Here is a 14,440-nt window from a genome sequence, read left to right as displayed (position 1 = left end):
ATTTACCCACTGCTCTGTGCTTATTATGCACCTTCAACCTGACCCTGCATTGCAAGAAACACTCCAATCTAATCAGAAGTTTCTGCTGTAATAAATCTTATCTCAGTCAGCCTGGCTCTAGTTGGTACATTGCAAATGAGAAGGAAGCTTGTCATAACCCCTCCCACCTTCCTGCTCCTCATTGATTGGCTGAGGGCAGTTCAGTGAGCGGTTGAAATCTGATCTATGCTGTGCTCACATGTGCTTACAAAGCAACCTAGATATGACAGTGTAGTTTCTAGGAGAAAAAAAAGAGTAAGTGCAGAAATTACATTGGGATTGGCTTCAGTCAGAAGGAATACAAATGGGAAATGCCAGGAACAGTTTTCTTTTTATTTACCATATATAATTCACTGAAATAAAAATGTGGACAGTACTATACATATGTTATGTAAGCAGAACAAATATGTATCTATATATGTGTTGTTTTTCCCTTGGATAGTATGGCTGTCCCTCCTGCTTTAAATATTACAATATCCAGCCACTAACACAGGTGAAGAGTGTAATTGAAATAGGAAAAGAATTCCAGTAAATGGGAAATTCTTAAGAGAAACCTTGCAGCCATGCATGGTGTGAGGTTATGAGTGGATATGACATAGAAAATCTCAAGAGAGGGTATAGCTCTATGAGTATTAGTATGGGGATAGAAATATCGGGATCAGTGAATAATGGCGCACAGTGCCTATGCATAAAAATAGCGCCGCATTAAAAAGATACGCTTATCGCTATTTATCGTTAGTACTGCATAATAATGGCGCACAGGGAAAAAAGAAGAAAAACGGCACACACTAACGTTATTTATCAATAGTGGCACACACTAACGTTATTTATCAATAGTGGCACACACTAACGTTATTTATCAATAGTGGCACACACTAACGTTATTTATCAATAGCGCCCTACATAAGCCAAACTGCAGACGTTATTTAACTGCAAAATGGTGAATGGATTTAATGTAACACTGTCAAGGTTTGGGTTAGGCACTGGGGGGGTCTTAGGGTTAGGCACCACCAGGGGGGGTCTTAGGGTTAGGCACCACCAGGGGGGGTCTTAGGGTTAGGCACCACCAGGGGGGTCTTAGGGTTAGGCACCACCAGGGGGGGTCTTAGGGTTAGGCACCACTAGGGGGGGGTCTTAGGGTTAGGCACCACCAGGTGGGGGTCTTAGGGTTAGGCACCACCAGGGGGGGTCTTAGGGTTAGGCACCACCAGGGGGGTCTTAGGGTTAGGCACCACCAGGGGGGGTCTTAGGGTTAGGCACCACCAGGGGGTGGTTAGGGTTAGGCACCACCAGGGGGGGTCTTAGGGTTAGCGATAGGTTCAGGGAGGGTTCTGTGTGAGAGTAGGGTTAGGTATACAGTACAATATACACCACCAGGGGGGTGGTTAGGGTTAGGCACCACCAGGGGGGAGTTTATGGGTTAGGGATAGGTACAGAGAGGGTTCTGTGTGTTAACGCTAAATAACGATAAGGCTTTAACGCTAAATAACAATAAAGCTTTAACGTTAAATAGCGATAAGCGGCAAACGGATTAGCGGCAACACTGTGCGCCATTATTCACAGGCGCCATTTTCAGATGGAAGCAGAAATATCAGAGATGTGAAGTGCAAAGGATAGTAACTTCTATTCTTTCTCAAAATTAGAGCAAGCCAGTGAAGGCATTAGATGAAGAGTCGTGAGATAGGTATGGTGCCAATGTTGAAGATTGAAAGGCTGTGTATTAGGATACCAATAAAATAATTGTGTAGGAGATGAGACAAGATTGAGTGCAAGCACTAGGAGTTTGGAAGTTTATGGAGTTAGGATGGGGTGCATTTACGAGATGTTGTGTAAGTTAAAATGACAGAGATTGAATGGGAGACCTGAGTCAAAAGTGATTTCAAGGCTGCTAAACTGTGAGTTAAGCACAATGATAATACAATCTACAGATTAAGAAAAGTCAGGGAAAGGAGCGAGAGATGAAGGGAAAAGACAATTGGCTTTGTTTTATTCTAGCTGTTTTCGGTACCTGTCAAACATCCACAAACACACCGTTGACAGTCAATTAGAAACAAAAGCTTAAGTTTAACTCGGCTGATTTAAAACCATAAATTACAGATCATTGAAACACAAGCTTTTAGTAATGCAAGCGGGATGAAAAAAATCACACAAAATCAATTTAACATTGATTAAAATGTATATAAATCATTCCTCCCTCAATAAATAGTAATTGCCCATTCAGAAGTATGTATCTGTTTGAATCCGCAGTCCCTTAGTGACCAATGCCGCAATTTTTCTACATTATTCTGCGTTGCGTTTTATGTACAGTTTTTCTGTGCTTTTTCACTGGAATGTAAATAATACATTCCAGTACTTTGCAGAAAAAAGGGGCGAGCAAAAGTGAGGTCACATTAGGGCCTCACTGGCGTTCCTTAACACACAATTGATATAAAATAATTTTTAGGTCACACAGCCTCCATAAGTATACTTCACTCTATTAAAGATATGAATTGTGTCTAAAACACTATACCCCCATCAAAATACAAAAGCTAATAGTGCACAGTCCTCCCCATCAATTAAAACCAAATGACAATAGCGGAATACATTGCTATAACGCAGCTTGCAGACCAAAAGCTATTATGTTGAGTAGTAATAAATATTCAATTTGTCTCTGGCCAGAGAATAATATTGTAATACTCCTCCACATACATCCACACATTCATCACCCATACCTTTGTGCTACATAGTTCATTGCAAAATGGGGGCCCCCTTAGAAAGCAAGTTCTGTGTATGACAAGTGTTAAGGTTCCGATATAATGGAAACAAGGTGCTCCTGCATACGATGAACGGGTCTCTGTATGGATGGATCTCACCCCACATTGCATGCTCCTCCTGGTAACTGGTGATTCCTCGGGCGCTGCTGTTATCATGCAGTTTGTGTTATCCTGATGTGTATACAGGGCTCCAGCTACCAATGAAACCGATCCTGCTCAGAGTGTCTATTCGCTGATACGCGGTGTACGCCAGCCTGGGATCCCGATGCATGAGGTGCAGATGATGCTGCGTCACACCCAAGCAGCGTTAGCTCTGCGATTAACTTCCTTAACGCACACATGAAGTGAGAGAAATATGGAAACGCACATATTTAGTTCCTTATGCAAATGCAAATTGCTCGGCTGGATGGGGCATCAATCCCTCAGGTGAAATTTCAGGGCTGAGGCTTTGTAGACACGCTGCAAGGGATTGGTGCATTCTGCTCTATACAGGGGAGTAAGGGGAGGAGTATTGCGAGAGTGACGTTGTGCGGTGGCGGAGTAAGTGAGGGAGAACAATGTATTTTGCTTGCGGTCAGGGGGCATTGGGGGCTGCCGTACACCGACTGGATTCTCGGCAGAGGTGGTCGTCACCGGCTGCTTTGGCTGAGCTTCATCTCAATAAATATGGCAGGCACCACATGACTCTCACTTCAGGTGTACTTTAAGATTTACGCTCACCCAGGATGAATATAAAGAAAATAAAAATAACTATAGTACCAGGAGGCACAGTACATTTTTTTGTGAGGGTGCCATTTCTATTTTAATTTATTATACGTAAAGTTTTATCCTGCTGTAGGGACCATTTTCACTAGTGTTTGCCGTCTGTCTCCAAGACGGACATCGGCACTTGTGCACCGTGATTACGCATCTGAATCCATGCACGGCTATGGGAATTTGAACGTTTGGTTCAGAATTCTGAAGCAGTGCTTCAAAATGTTTTCATGCACGCAAATTCAAAAGCAGCCCATTGATTTCAATAGGCTGACATTCCGTATCCTTATTCGTGTGCGTGAAATCGGGCACAATCAGCCCTAAAGCTAATTCGAAAATGACCTTTCAATTTCACATTTTATAGATATGCAAGTCAGTGGTTTATATTTTTACTTAATTGAAGCTATGGCAACATTCCTCCAACTGGTGCAAAGAACAACTTTGTTTTCTATACTGCCTTGATATGTAGGAAGTAAGTGCTTCTCAATTCTAGCTAAAAATCTTCAGGTTCTCTGCAGTAAGGGTGTCATCTACTTTTGTAAAGAGTAGAAATGTCTAGATCTAGATAGTGCATACCAAAGATGCTATTCCTTCAACTTACAACTTGTAGTGTTGTACCATGGTAGAGCCAGGGCATTATGGGAAATTCTGCCCTACCCATTGAACACAAACAGTCAAGCACTGCCAATGATTACCGGTAGTTCCTTTGGTTTTAAATGACCCTGAGCTGAACACTAAGCCTAGCAAAACCTGTTTTAATAGAAGAAATGGCTTGAGGTCATGTCGGTGAGAAGTCAAACAGCTATTGGATAGTGTACTGGTTAAGGGCTCTACCTCTGACACAGGAGACTTGGGTTTGAAAATAGGCTTTTTCTGTTCAGTAAGCCAACACCTATTCAGTAGAAGATCTTAGGCAAGACTTCCTATAGAGCGCGTCCTAGTGGCTGCAGCTCTGGCACTTTGAGTCCCCCAGGATAAAAGCGCGATATAAATGTTCTGTGTCTTTTCTAATTGGCATAAACAATACAGTCACAATAAAAGACAAACCCTAAGAACGGCTAGCAACTGAATAACATAAAACGAAATCATTTATATACAGCTAAAATTGTGCAAAAGCAGGGCAGTGACTGTAACAGGAATAGGTCAGGAGCACTGCACCACAATAAGCAGAAGCCCAACTGAATTGACACTCTGGCAAAGGGCCGAAGAAATGTGAAGACTTTTAATAATTGAAGGACTGGTGCAAGGGATGGGAAATCAGTGGCCAAAAGCTGTAGAAAGACTCTTAGCTGGTGGCTGGTAGTGTCACAAGAGCAGTACAAGAACACAGTGCAGCCACCAGAGGAAACAGGGAATTGCCAGTTTCCAAACATACACAGCCTTCAGACCTGATGTGTACCCAATGAAGTTCAACCATATAGACAGCCCTGTAATTACTAGCCAGTTTATCCTTACATTTAGTAATTGGAAGAGAGGAAAATGATTTCCCTCAATTAAATCTTATATCTTATAAATCTTATATACTAATTTAGCAAAAACCATACATGCTCTGATAATATGATGGGTGGTGCGTGTGTGTGTAGAGGTGACAGATATAAGCAATGAACAATTTCTCTCATCACCATTGTCTTTTTGAGTCCCGAGGTTTCCATGGCAACTACTAGGCCTCTTCCTTCCTGCCTATAATGTATATTAGAGAGTACACCAAGCAGATGAAGACAAATGAGGCTTACATCCCCTAACAGACGCATACCCACTACTGACTATGTATAGCAATTAACATAAATTACTGACTGTTAGTCTGCAGGGATGTTAATTAATGGGTCCCATAATCTGCATTTACTGTGCTGCAGAGCTAGCCTCTGCCATAATAATGATAAAGGTTTAATCTTACTTTGTGCAGCCCATGACAGGTATTCTGATTAAAATTGTTTTCTCTTTACATAGTTTGTTTTTGTAATGCCATTGTCTTGCCTGTTGAGAATTAAGCCAAGGCGTGCTGCTGTTTAACACTTGACAGCTGACAGTGAATTACACATCAGACGCCTTGAATTCACATCAGGCTCACAGAAATTAAACCTATTAATTAGCTCAAATTAAATCTCGTGTTGGCATATAGCAGAGCCAGTATAGATGTTTTTTGCTTGAAGTGTTCTAAATAATAATGCTGCTATTTTCCCTTCTATTTAAAACACATCTCCAGACAAAGATCTAAATATGCCATACTCTAAAGTAGTCAAATGTTATATTTTTTGTGTGTAAAATTGGCCTTCAGCAGCTAAAAATGCTTTAAAATTTGGATCAAACAACCAAAAGCGCTGATTTGAGGAAGTTAGTTTTAGGATGTGTGGTGATGTAGCGAGAGCTGCTGCTTAAATTGTATCATCCTACCGTTAAAGGTGGCCACACACGATACAATAAAATGATCCGATTTTACAGTAATTCGATAAAAACGATTGTATCTCTCGAAAAAATCGAAAACCTTTTTTTCATTCGACTAAAAAATTCGATCGGATTTCCCGTTTTTTTCGATTTAAATCGATCCGGAATGCCAGATATTTCTCTTCAATTTCTACTAAAGATTGCATGGTGTGTGTTGAATTGTTAATTTATTAATACACACACCCTAGCAATTTTCTCTGAGTTTCCAATCATTTTTATCATAATTGAGGAAAAAATTGAACATACGTGTGTGGTACATTGGTCATATTTTTGAAATGTTACAATCAGTCATAAAAATTGATTGCAATTCTTAAATTGAACAGATATTTAAAAAATTGTATGGTGTGTGGCCACCTTAAGACTGTTAAGGTGGCCACATACCATACATTTTTTTAAAATTTCTATTCAATTCAAGAATGACTATCTATTTTTCTGATTGATTGTAACATCTGAAAACTCTGACCACTGTACTACACATATTCAATGTTTCTTCAATTATGAAAAAAAATTATGAAAAGAGAATGATTGAAAACGCTGAAAAAATTGCTGGGGTCCTTACATTGAAAAAATTAGCAGTCTACCCTACACCACTCATTTTCCATAAAAACTTATCAGAAAAATTCACCATTACGGATTGACTTATATAAAAAAAGATGGAAATCTGATCAATTTCCTGCTCAAATTTAAGAAAAAATTTGATTTTTATTGTACAACCAATCATTTTTATCGAATCGCTGGGAAATCAGATCATTTTATTGTATCATGTGTGTCCACCTTAAGGGTTGGACACAAACTGAATCTTAATGCTTTTATCAATGACAATTTCTGGTGCAGTAGTGTTTGCCTAGTTCTTACCAGTTACTCTGAAAATGAATGATTTGCCTTTAAAGGGAACCAGAGATGAACGTTTCACACAAAATAAACATATCAGTCGATAGCTTGTAAAGAATAAATGCTCTACCTGATAATTTTGCCGCTCTGGTGTGCCTTTTTTAGTGTTTTTTATCCATTATTGCTCCAGGAAAAATCAAATATGGCCGCCGGCTCATATCCCTTCTGCTGCCGGGTTTTTGAGTTGTTCTGGATGTGCTGTCTCGGCTCTATGAGACTAGGCTGCTATCTAGGCTATATGAGAAAGGCTGCTTTCATTTTGGTATGATGTGCAGCTGCCTGTAGGAAGTGTCTCTCATAGGAATGAAACTGCAGTCATCATCATTATCTGGTGCACACAGAGCACACAGGGATCATATTGCAGCCACACTTGTCTGTTTCAGAGCTTCTCTCTCAGCAGGAGCAGCCCCTCCCATGTCATCACAGCTCTCAGTATGCAAAGCAGGAAATCTAAGCCAGGAGGGGGAAGGCTTGGGCTTGAAAAGACTCTACAGAAGAGTGACTCAGCTATAATGGATTCCAGGTCAAACCTCGACTGAATAGTCGGTGGATTCTTATCACAGTTGCTAATAGACTAATTAAGCAGATGACAATGAAACTAAAAGCAGGGTAGGTGTTTAGTGTCATGTTCCCACTGATAAATGTAATAAAATACATGAAGGTGCTTCGTCTCTGGTTCTCTTTAAAGAGACTCTGAAGCGAGAATAAATCTCGCTTCAGAGCTCATAGTTAAACCGCTAAACCGCCGCTAAACGGGGGTCCCTTGACCCCCAAACCCCCCACTGCGACACTTGGTCGCAGACTTGGTCGCTCCTGTAGGCAGGGCTAACGGCTGCAGCCCTGCCTCCATTCGCGTCAGCCGCGCATCGCCGCCTCTCCCCCGCCCCTCTCGGTGAAGGAAGACTGAGAGGGGTGGGGGAGAGGCGGAGATACGCGCTGACAGACGCGCGTGGGGCAGGGCTGCGGCGGTTAGCCCTGCCCCAACCAGGAAGCGCTCCCCCGCATTACGGAGGGGATTTGGGGGATCAGGGACCCCCGTTAAGCCGCGGGATAGCGGCGGTTTAGCAGGGGCACACATGCCCCTGCTAACTCTGAGGTCTGAAGCGAGATTTATTCTCGCTTCAGACTCTCTTTAAGGAGTGCTTACTCAGATCTGGGATTACATTTGTGCATAAAGTGGGGTTTTAAGGGTGCTGTGGTAGGATTTTTATTAATTCATTTATTTCTGTTGGGATGATGTGTCTGTTCTCTAATATAAAATGTAATGATACTGACATTTTGTGATATTGAACACAGTACCGCCTTCTTTAAAAGGCCCTATATTAAACTAGGCAAAAACAAAAATATCTAGCTAAAAATAAATGAAAATGAAACAGTCCAGCGAAAAACCCTGGCGTCTTGCAAACACAATAATCTGCTTACTTTTGTGACATATTAATGATGAAGGCAGACATGTTGATATTGCTTTTAGGGCTTAGCATCTTCCATCTTATGTTGTACTCCCAAGTATGTACCCATGTATAGTTTAAATGTCCCACATGAGATCACCCTCCCACATTGCTCCTGGAAGGTAGACCTTGAGAGTTTTGATTAGGTGGAGTCCCTTGATGGAAGTGTTAAGCTGGCCATTAATGGTCCAATTTCTAGCGAAAAATCGTTTGAGCGATCAGAAATTCTGATCGGATTGGTTGTAAATAATCTCAGTTGATGGGCACAATCGATAATGAACGATTATAAAAACAATCGTCCGATTGAATTTTCATCAAACCAAAATTTGGATTTTCTTGTTGGTCGTGATAGGAAGCAATGATTGGTTAGTTGATGGTGTAGTGAATGATTTTTCGTCCGATCAGAATTTCTGATCGCTCAAACGATTTTTCGCTAGAAATTGGATTGTTAGTGGCCACCTTAAGGAATACTTTTTATTAACCACTTAAGCACCAGCAGTCTCTGCTCCCATAAGCACGAGAGACCGCTGGTGCCAGAAATGGAGGAACACCGACGAATAGCCGCACATACCTGCCACAATCGCACGTCGGGAACCTGGGCCACCCACTCTGCTCTCTCTATGACGGCAGAGTTCCTGTGAGCCGGTCAGGAGCCGCTTTCATTGGCACCTGACCCTGCCTATCAATGTAAGCCAATGGGAGCTGCTTACGTTGATAGACAGGGCCAGGAGCCAATGAAATTGGCTCCTGACCCCCTCACAGGGCTCTGCCATTATAGATATGGCAGAGTGAGTGAGCTGCGGTGGGGAGATGGCGGCGAGATCGTGGGGAGTGATGAAAGCAGCGAGAACATGCGGCGTCAGTGGATTGAAATCTACGCCCTGGCAGCCAGATAGCCATCAAAACAGGGCGTAGATTTCAAGTAGTTAATAAAACATCTTATTTTTTTCGGGGGGGGGGGGGGAGGGAGGGAGATACTGTTAGCATATGTTATGATATGATTGCAATCTATGCATACAACATAGGTAATTGGTTAAAGACAATGTGCATGTCAGTTGCATAGTCATTTGTAAGTGTTTATCCGCTATCCTGGACTTTTCAGTTGTTTGTTCCGGTGGTTGTGTATCTCCATAACGTAGATGAATATGCTGTAAAAGTGTGAGTGACAGATATGTTTTTGAGTTGGAGATGACATGAGACTGAATGCGAGGAATAAATGAAAGAGAGGTCATTGAAGAAGACATGTAATCAGGAATACGTGGAAGGAGGGAGTTAATGTCTGGGGCTGATAGGTACAGTTGTGTGTCACCAGCATATACAGTAAGTGGTATTGAAAAACAAATGAGTTTATTAAGTTACCTATACCATGCATGTAGGTGGAAAAAAGGAGGGGACCAAGGACAGAGCCCCAAGGAACCCTCTTTTTGGAGAGGAGTTATGATCTGAAAACTCTGAAAGATCTTTCAAAGAGATAGGAAGATATCCGCTAGAAAGTTAAGCCTTTTACATCTAAAGATGAAAGTGCAGTATTTCTAATAGTAAGGTGTGGTAAACGTAATCAAATACAGATGAGAGGTCCCCTACATAGCAACCGCCAACCCGGTCAGTTTGGCGGCCTCTATGCATGCGTGGCACAATGAATGAGAGAAAAGACTGGCACTAGATGTCAACAAGAAGGCATAGGTCCGATATACCGGATTCCGTACTCAATGCATACACGTGCAACTCGGAAACAAGCACTGTATTTATAGCAAAAAGGAAAACGAGGCACTGTGATTGCAGAAGTGAAGTACCTTTAATCCACGGTGGGAAGACACATCAGGGTGAGCAGTGGGGGTGAGGGAGGCCTGACAGCTGTTTAGCTTTAAAACAAAGCTTCCTCAGAGGATTAAAGGTACTTCACTTCTGCAATCACAGTGCCTCGTTTTCCTTTTTGCTACTATGCATGAGTGGGTCGCTGCCTCTGCACATGTGCGAATGCGCGGCTGGGAGCGTTCTGCACTATGGAAGCTATATTCATTGCCCTGGTTAATGTCTATACCCGGTGATCAAATATGGTTTCTAGAGATTCCTGCTTGTATCTGGCCACTGATTGGACCAATTCATTATAGGATAGCTTGACATTTTTCTCATGTAAATTACTGTTGTTCAGCACTGACCTTTCTGACAGGGCTGTGGAGTCGGTACAAAAATCTTCCGACTCCGACTCCTCAGTTTATGAAACCACGACTCCGACTCCGGGTATCCAAAGTGACTCCGACTCCTTGACTCCGACTCCTTAGTCTAATACTTAACAGGACTGTGGATTTTGTACAAAAATCATCTGACTCCGACTCCCGACTCCTCAGTTTATGAAATCAACGACTCCAACTCCGACTCCGGGTGCCCAAAATTGCCCCAACTCCGACTCCACAGCCCTGCTTTCTGAACCAAATGACAGATCTTCATAATCAATTTAACATTGACCCATATCCAAACAGTGTAACACACTATGAAGGTACTTTAACTTGGTAAAAACTCGATTTGATGCATGCCCACTATTTTTTGTGGCATCGGAGATGCTAGCCCTCCCAACATCTAGGCCAAGTATGCCAGCTGTACCCTGTAACATGCATGAAAGCACCAGCAGTGCTATAACAGTATAAATGCAGAATGCAATGTGTGGTTGTGAATGTAACAGCTGCTGTATTATGCCTGTGAATAATAAGCTAGCTTTAAAGGTTGTTGTTTTTTTTTTTTTTCATTTCTGATACATGTATCTTTAGTATCACTGGGATGTGAAGAATGTTCTTTTGAAATTGAATTTAATAGAAGCAAATAAATACATTGCGTTAATGATATCCATGGTATCCACACAATGTAAAATGTCAGTGCGTGGCGCTCGGATAGAAAACTGTGCTCACAAATAAGGGAACATGTTTAGAGAGGAGAGACGCATCTGCAGCTTCCATAGCAAACCTCTTAATTGCTTAATACAGCTACATTTTGATATGTTTTATGCAAATGCGGTAAATCCTATCACAGCAAATGTCATTGTGTGTAAAAATAAATTGGCTTGCCGTTTTGCTTTCAGAGGCTGAAAAGCAAACTGTATGTCTTTGCAGATTATATTATTTGATAGGATGTCATCTTCTCATGCCGTTCTCCATATTTCAATAAACATGTTCCCTTCTCCTTTAATTGTCAGGAGAAACAGCCTGATTGGAGGACACTCTTCAATGTGTAGTGCCCAAATCAGAGCTCTGCATAGCCAGGATCCCTATTTATAGCAGCAATTTTTTGCGCGATAAGGAAGCCATGCAAGATGGGAGTGCATATTCCTGAGCAAGCAATTTCACACCTTGATTCAGCTGTTTTGTGTGTAGAAGATGGGGATTGAAGATGAACATGCGAGAGAATTAGTAGGGGTATTCAATCAGCTGTGCTGGAAATGATTGGTCAGCTTCCAATTGTGTGCTGTCTGGTAGAGAAATACAGATGTCCCGCAATCAAACTAAACCACTAGAGGTTGGAAGCAGTATATGAATATTTTTACTATATCACGCTGAAACAAACTCCTTCACATCATAGGACTGGTGCGAAGGTCCCTCAAGTTGAGTAAAGGTATTAAAAGCAAGCTAAATGGGAGGGTAGATGTTGGCTTTGCTCCCACAATGAATTCACCACAGCAAATGAATCAAACTCTTTGTTGATATTGGTGCTCTGCAGTGCCGGATGTCTGGAAAGGCCGCAAAGGTCCAGGCCTTGGGCAGCTGCAGAACAATGGGGCACCTGAACATTAAAGGGGTTGCTACATATGAAAGGAGGTTGAAAATGGGGAGCAACACATGAAAAAAGGGAAACTGATGCCAAAGGGAGCTGTTAATGAGAGAGAGGAGCTACGATACATGAATGATACACATGGAATAGGAGGGGGTTGTTGCACATGAAAGTGGAGCCACAACATACTAGGCCTAGTGGCACAAAAAGTATAAATCTGGCTTTGGTGCTCTGTTGACCAACCCCCCTACTTCAGCTCATGTCACAGTACTGCTGAAAGTTTATGAATTTGTGTTTATAAGTTGATTTTGTAAACCATTTGCTCAATGGAAAATACAGCTTTTTAAAGTGTTCTGAATGTTGCTTGTTGAAGAAAACCTGTAATAAGGAGGGGGGGGGGGGGTACAGAGGACTCCCAGATCCTCATTGAACCCACTTCTGCTGCACAGAACCATCTTATTCTTCCTGGCTATGCTCCCATCAAAGTACAAGCTTCTTTGTACTGGGCATGTGTGAATATGGTCCTAACTTGCCCAGTAGAATGAAGCTGCTAATGCACAGCTTTTTACCTTGTGCACAAGTGGGTGTATGGATGCATTCATACGCGGCGTCAGCACGGCCACAAGAAACAGATTTAGGAAGCTCTTGTGGAACACGATTTGAGGGAACCAGCGCTGGAAAAGTGGTCTGCAGGAGGATCGGGGGCTTCCTAATACTGAGGTTTCTGAGGTTAGTATCACTACTAGTCTCTTATTTTCTCATTAAAGCGGATCCGAGATGAAAAACTAACTATAACAAATAACTTGTCTATATATCTTATCTAAAGTTTAGATAGTTTACACAGCATATCTAGCTGCAAAAGTTTAAAAAGTGTATGATTATTTATTCCTGTGATACAATGGGGGCAGCCATGTTCTTTTTGTCATATTGTCACAGGCTAAGAGCTGGAGATGGTATCAGATTTCTTGTGTGTAAATTCAGTCCCCTCTCCTCCTCTCTCCTCCCCTCTGCCTTTGAAATCAATGGTTAGTAACACCTCCCCCTCCTCCTGCCCAGACTGAACTCCTGTAAGCCCTTGCTATTGTCTGAAAGTGCCTTGGCACTCTGAGGGCTGTGGGTGTGGCTTTTTTAGTTTATAGGGAATTAAACTATTAAAACAAAAACAGAAAAAGTATTTGGCTTGAGGAATGCCCTATAAACTACAGGAAAGGGACACAATTATGCAATGAGTAAAAGTTCATCTCGGATCCACTTTAAGGGCCTGATTCACAAAGCGGTGTTAACAGTTAGCACGCTGGTGAAAAGCCCTTTATCATGCCTAAACTGAGTCTGAGTTTAGGCATGATAAGTTTAGGTGTGATAAGTTTAGGTGTGATAAGTTTAGGCATGTTAAGTTTAGGTGTGATAAGTTTAGGCATGATAAGTTTAAGCACCAACTGGGTTAGCACCGCAGTGCACAGCTGATCAAAAGTTTTGCGCTAGCAAAGTCTGGTGCACTTCGCATAGAGTTTAATGGCGCTGCTTTGCGTGCGGGACTTTGTGTGCGATCTAAACTTATCTAAACTTAGCATGCCTAAACTTATCATGCCTAAACTTATCACGCCTAAACGTATCACGCCTAAACTGGCTTTTCACCAGCATGGTGCAATGGTTATCACGCCTAAAGTCTTTTAGGCGTGCTAACTGGGTTAGCACCGCTTTGTGAATCAGGCCCTAATGAACTTGACAAACAGCTTTGAAGATACTAAATAAATCTAACTGCTAACTTTTGAAGAGTCTGAAAATGTAAAGTAAAAACAAATTACATATAGCAGACTTATCCAATTGCAAGTCTGGTGATGCATCAACCACAATGCAAGTAGTAGTGACTAGGGATGGTCAGTGAGATACAAATAATTACCAGTTGATGCAGGACTATGCAAATGTATGCATCTTAAAAATGGATCAATTGAAATCCACCTTGATTCAATTGGTCCATTTTCAAGCTGCATAATTTGCATACAAAATTTCAATAATCCTGCATCAACTCAGAATTATTTACATCTCATTGACCATTCCTAGTATTGGCTGACTAGATATCATTGCAAATGGTCAGGCTGCATACTAAACTCCAAGAAATTAACTACCATCTGATCACCTTATATACTGTATACACAGAATGCCTTTTCACTGTCAATATAGTATTCATAAGATCACTCGCTTAGTGCAACCGTGATTATCAACTCAAAACCATGCAAGAAACGAATTGGTCTATGCACTTCTAGTTACGTGATCAAAGAATGAAAAAAGTTTATTGCACACACAAATTCTCCATAATCCTTCATCAAAGAGCCTACAACAGTACAAATATTAAAA

General features: G+C 41.6%; 1 long non-coding RNA gene across 1 annotated transcript in view; it reads right to left on the bottom strand.

Moving 5' to 3' along the window:
• LOC137517500 (uncharacterized) overlaps window positions 1-5,213 on the bottom strand; it is a 37,143-nt gene extending 31,930 nt beyond the window's left edge. Inside the window, exon 1 of the long non-coding RNA XR_011020551.1 lies at window positions 5,168-5,213. This is a non-coding gene — a long non-coding RNA (uncharacterized lncRNA). The remainder of the gene's footprint in view (window positions 1-5,167) is intronic.
• Between the last annotated feature and the right edge of the window lie 9,227 nt (window positions 5,214-14,440).

This window comes from Hyperolius riggenbachi, chromosome 5 (genome assembly GCF_040937935.1).
Source record: "Hyperolius riggenbachi isolate aHypRig1 chromosome 5, aHypRig1.pri, whole genome shotgun sequence".
NCBI lineage: Eukaryota > Metazoa > Chordata > Amphibia > Anura > Hyperoliidae > Hyperolius > Hyperolius riggenbachi.
This window is presented reverse-complemented; position numbering and strand designations above follow the sequence as displayed.